Genomic DNA, 6,042 nt, shown 5'->3' with positions numbered 1-6,042 from the left:
CTGTAATAAAGGATCCAGTGGAAGCCTAACGAAGAGCACAGGACTGAAACGTTTGCTCCTCTTCATGTTTAAATGAAGTGCTGTTTGAACGCTATGACAGTTATTCATCTCAATAATACAAAAAGAGGAACCTTTGCTTAATTGCCATAAAAAAAAGCAGCAGTTTGAGAAGTCATATTAGAACTAAAGTGTCCTTGATGAAGGCAGCAGATAGAGTCGTATCCCCTCCAGACCGTCTTAATGACAGCCACCCAGTCTTAATAAGGCACCTCTACTGTATAATGTGACGAAGTAAACAGCAATTACATTCAAATAAGACTCACAGCCGTCCGGATCCCTTTGATCTGCGCCACCGCCGCCGCCGCCGCCGTGCTGTTTCCGTGGGAGCGCCGCCGACGCACACACACACACCAATAAGATTAGAGAGAGTCGCACGGCTCACACAGATCTATTCAATGAAATCCCAGCAAGCTTCAAGTATTATCTCGATAAAGGATGCAGGGCAGACGACTAATCCCGTTTAATATAGAGGAAAATATGCTCCAGCGCGCACACACACACACACACACACACACACACACACACACACTCCTCCTCGATGCTCTTAACCTCTGACCTGCTGCTGCCTGATAGATGCAGACTGGACCAGGACGCCCCGCCCGACCAGCACATCTTGCGTTTTACCATCTCTTTATGCTCAGTAAAGCTGCTGTTTGTAATCCTTTTTGTGCTGGGAATAGAGATGTAAACAGCAAAGTCCCTGAGAGCTGAGGATTTGTTAGAAGCTCCCGTTTTTACAGCAGATCTTGCCGGAGTGGTTAAGAGCGGGAAGGCTCGAGTGGCGATGTCGCAAACCGCGGCGTCTCCACGACTCTTATGGGGCCCCCGGCAGCCTGTATAAAACATTACACAGCGATACCTGTGGGATATTAATCTCATATACACCATGGATACGGCGTATAGATAAAGAGTGAGGCGGGCAGAAGGATATAGGTTTTTGCTGACACCATTAACACAATCCTGGAGCCAAAGCAAGAATCGTAAAAGACCAACTGGGGAATGCGTTGGCGTGTTCCACCCAGCTCGTGTTCAGCTCTCTGGTGAGGCTGTCTGATGCCACGTACTGGCTAAACGTCCAACCAGCTTCACCACGACTACCGCCAGCTCACCAATCCTGATACAGCTTTAGATCAGCAATAAGAGGAAAGGTTCAGGTCTGCTAGTAATGACTAATAACTTTTTAAAAGCCAATTAAAATGTGATTTGTTGACACATCTGCGGCCATGTTTAACTCAACAAGGCCTCTGATCTTCTCACTGTAGTCGGGGTGTCTCCTCAATCTGGCTCCAGATAATACGGCTCAGACATTATTGTTCGCTTCTCTTTGGGTTTAAAAAAGAAAAGGCACAAATAAAAAGAAATACGAGCTTGATTTGAGGGTTGAAATAGAGAGCTGTGTTGTCATGGTTACAATAATGAACAGACAGCATCAGCTGCAAATGAAAAAGCTCCGATGTGTTGACATAATATTACAAAGCGTTTAAGAGCAGGGACCAGATGAAAACTAATTTCATAGCTCGTGTATGATTACAGGCACAGCAGTAAATCTAAAGGTGATGGAAGTGCAGCTCTCAGATTTCCAAATGTAAAGACATGTATATGTACGTGGGAGACTGAAGTAAATCTGCTGCCTTGTGTTTAAATCCTTGCATCCACACCGTCCTGATGGTGCTGGATGATGGTCCTCAGCCACTGATTGCACAGGAGCGTTTCATCTGGAAGCGTTTGAATCAGCGCTCACCACCGGGCCTCGTTTTGTTTCCTGTTGCTTTGGCTGAGAATCCCCATGGCTGCGTTCCCTGCAGCAAAAACCTGAAGCCAGGATTTAAAAAAAGAAAAGAAAGTCTGCTCCTTGTGACTGTTGTTGGTTTGATAAGTCGTCTACAGCGGCAGAGGGAGAGGATAGCGAAGTTGTTGCAGCAGCCCGGGGGCATCTCTCAGGGTTTGCTCAGAGAAATCTAAAGCACCTGAATCTCTTTGATCATGGCCTCATCCTTGAGGAAGCAGTGATCTGCTCCATGCTGGCTGGTACCTCTCCTCTGACAAACCCTCGCTCATCCCACCCAACATTCAGCCGTCGGATCACCACCAGATTGCAGCTCTTTTTTTTTCTCTTCCTAAAGCAAGCTTTCATCTCACTGCTCAGCGTCAGGAGAGACATAAACAAGTCCTGCAGGACAGACCGATGTGCCCGTTTCCAAACCGAGATCATTTAAGGTCACTTCAAACAACACAGTGATATTCCAGCAGCCATGTAAATCCTTCCTGTAATCACCTCAGATGCATCATCGACTCACTTTATTCAAGATGTTGCAAAGTGATGAAATTTCCAATCAGCCGAATGGGGATTAATTGATAAGTTCGGGGAATGAAGGGGGAGACTGGGGTTTGGAGGCTTTTTTGGCTTCCAGTCTTGCAGCGGCAGCCGATGAGGGATGCCAGGAAACCACAGCGAGAGCGAGCTGGGACGCATAAACTCCAAACCTCAAGGTACAGCGTGTTCAGCGCACACTGGGACTTGTTTAGTCAGTAAATCCAGGTAAATTCAGGTAAATCCATCAAATGCTCAAACATTGCCAAGGCAATTTTATCCTAACCTCACCTCATTACCGCTGACCTTCAGCGCAGAACAAAAAAGAAGCGCTTATAACAGCGGCGCTGGATGTATCTCGCCACAGCAGAAATTAATTAACGTCTCCGTGTAATACGTATACACAACAGTGTCATATCTCACAGCTTCGACAAAAAAATGCAGCAGAAATCAGGCGTGCTGTGTTTGCTTCAAAGAGGAATACATCATTTATAACCAGAGAGCCACAACATTAAAACCACTGGGGTAGGTTCTGATCTGCCTCAATCTGACACCACATAGACGTGGACACTCAGGTGTTCCTCATCACGACCACAGTTGCTCTTTAGTTTGACCACCGTCATGACCGCAGCGCTCGGTTATCATCAACATCTCCCATGCTGTCGTCACTGTGATGGGCGTCACTTTACCCAGTTTGGACGTCACCAGCCCATCAGATGACATCACACTTCATTCATACGGACCAGTAAGGACCTTCTCCACCTTCTAGCAGGTTCAGTTTATCTTCTATTCTGATCACTGATAAACAGAAAGTAACCACCAACACGCTGAACTCGTGCTCATTGGGCGAATAAGTGAAGGTAGACTTATAGGCGGAGTCGTACCTGTGGTGCAGGTGACGCCGGTGCTTCCTTCTGTCAGAGGTCTTTATTCACCAAAGTATCACCGTCATGGTCAGAACAGAATACGCAAGAAATTCAAGGTCTTTTGTTCCTTCATGAATGTTAAACAGGCAGCCTGCTGCCAACACAAATAAGAAATAAAACAAAGCAGAACAAACAAAAGCAACAATAATGATGATTTTTATAATAATAATAACAATCACTGTACATGTAGAGCAAACAAAGGGAACAGAGAGTCTACTCAGCCACTCAGTGGCAGCAGTCGAGGGTCTTTCAAAGAAATCCAGAAAAAGACGCCACAATCTATAGAAACTGTTTTCTGAACCTCCAGTTGGAAACCGGATTCTTTCTGAATCCATGCAGGACCTTACATCTTGTAACCACTGGACATGTGAAGGGGATGAGCAGTCCCTCCACTTGAGCACAATCACTCGTCTGGCCAATAAAAATGAACATTTCAAGACTTCTAACTTAAAGTTTGGCAGGTTAAGGTCGGGGCCACTCCAAGAATAGCACCGAGTGGATCTGGTTTAATGTGATGCTGTAGGACTTCAGAACCCAGACCATAGTTCAGCTCAAACCAGGATCCAGGATCTAAACCTAGCCCAGTAAACACCAAATGAATGACGCCAACCAAAAGCAAAAATCACCTGGATGATAGTTGCTCACCTACGCCTCCATCAAGCTGTCCAGACGTGGACTTCTGAGCCCCACCTCGATGAAGCGAGGGGCAGAAACATGGAGTGATCCCATCCTACTGAGCCTACTAGAAGGTGGAGGAGCTCCCTACTGGCCCACATGTTTGGGAATAATATGCAGTGACAATGGCTTCCTAATGGGCTGATAACATCCGAATCGGGAGTCAATTTCAACACAATCAACACTGCGGTGTGTTGGTTTTTGTTGCCATTATTTGGTCCATCAGCATCGTGGCCGTCGCTGTTTCTGTCACAGAGATCATCCATATAATTGTGATTGTCATGAGCTTTATTATCAACACCATTAGCCTCATCATCAGTGTCATGATTTGCAATTGCCGTCATGCAAACCATCGCGGCAGATGCCACAGTGTCATAAAATTACCTCCATTGCCATGACTGTCACCATTATCAGCGTCATTAGCGCTATAATCGCTACCATGGTTTATATTAACATCGTCGTCGTGTGTGTTTCCGTCACCACTGTCGCCGTCGGTATGACTTATTTCATTATCATAGTCAGCGTTATCACCGCTGTCATGGTTCTCATCGTTACTGTCGTCTTTATCATCATCCCCACGACTGTCAGGAGTCATCACCGCCTCCGTCACTGTCAGCCAGCATCACATGACCACCAAGAGTTTAATCAGTCGATATCATTGACGACTATCGGCTCCTCTGGTCGTCTGTCAGGCTGCACACACACACACACACACACACACACACACACGTATCCGTTGTGCGACGTCCAGGCACACACATGCGCACTCGCCGTAGTCCTCTGACCTTTTTTGTCAGGACTTTCTGGAAACCTTCCAGCAGAGAGTTATGATGTGGCGCTACATCGTGGCCGCTGCCTGCTGCGACAGAGGGAGCAGAACAACCACGAGAAAAAAAAAAAACACTGCAAAGGACGGCGGATGATAGAAGTGATGTAATGGGCTCGGCACCCAGAGAAATAGAGGAGAGGACAAACACACAAAGCAAGGAGACAGCATTTCACCACAATGTGCCTCATTTTAACTTCCTGCCACAGTCGTGTGTTCTCTTCTCCCCCCATTTCCTTTCGCCAATTGAGCGTATAAGGTAATGTCAATTTTACGTTCTCTGTTGGGAATAAAACATTTTCTGCAGCTGTCCGACAAATCGACCCGAAGCTTTAAAGAAAAAGAGAAGAAGTTGGACTGTCGTTATACAAACCGTCCTGATGTCTCCCGTTCAGTGTGGAGCACTTGAACCCATTTTAAAGCAGCTGAACCACCTTCATAGCCGTGTTTGTTACTGCAATTAAGTTCCATCAGAGCTTCGCTTTCCTCCTTGAGGTCTTTACATAATTTAATTGTGGACTCCTTTGATTTGGAGTGCATTAAACACACAGTGTGGAGAAACTTTCAGACACGAACGCTCTCTCTCCCCCCATCTCGCTCCCGTCGTGATTGAAGATCTTATTTTTATTCTTTTGTCTTGGAGGTAACACTTTGCTATTTTCTTGGTTGGTTAATTTTTAATTCCCGGCAGACTCACTGATCTCTCCCTGGACCCGAGTCCCTCGCTGGTAAAACATCAGTGGGATAAACGATGTGTGCCGCTACATGTACTGATGGAGATAGTTAGGAAGCGAGATGAAAAGCCTCATCTCTCGGAAACACAAGATGAAAGCGAAACCTTGTTTTTGAACGTGGGTTGCAGCATGTTGTTAGATCTCTCCAACTCTTTTTGCTCGCAACGCCGTCCGCATCAGAACCACGTCGAGGGCTGAAGCTTTACCGCTCCCCCTCCTCCCTGCTTCCTTCCCCCCTAATCAGTCGCTTGTAACACATTTTAATGCAGCTAATTCTGCTGCTAACAGCGGGCGCGCCGTTTTCCTGACCTTGGCCTCGTATTTGACAGATGCGGCAGCACGTAAAAGAAAAGCCTCGTTAACAGAAACACCTCCCGCTTTGTTGCAGGAGAAGTAGTTTTAATGTGACAACTCGTCATCCAGCTCGTGTTTTATTCTGCAACTGTCTTATGATGCCGTCATTACGGGAATGATGGAGCTGTAATTCAAAAGCTGAATCAACGTTCTGTC

General features: G+C 46.3%; 1 protein-coding gene across 8 annotated transcripts in view; it reads left to right on the top strand.

Annotated features, from left to right (window-relative positions):
• Nucleotides 1–6,042, top strand: part of nlgn1 (neuroligin 1) — a 287,188-nt gene that overhangs the window by 88,618 nt on the left and 192,528 nt on the right. The window lies entirely within an intron of this gene.

This window comes from Stegastes partitus, unplaced genomic scaffold (genome assembly GCF_000690725.1).
Source record: "Stegastes partitus isolate 25-593 unplaced genomic scaffold, Stegastes_partitus-1.0.2 Scaffold76, whole genome shotgun sequence".
NCBI lineage: Eukaryota > Metazoa > Chordata > Actinopteri > Pomacentridae > Stegastes > Stegastes partitus.
Note: the sequence above shows the minus strand (reverse complement) of the source record. Positions and strands in the feature narration are given on the sequence as shown.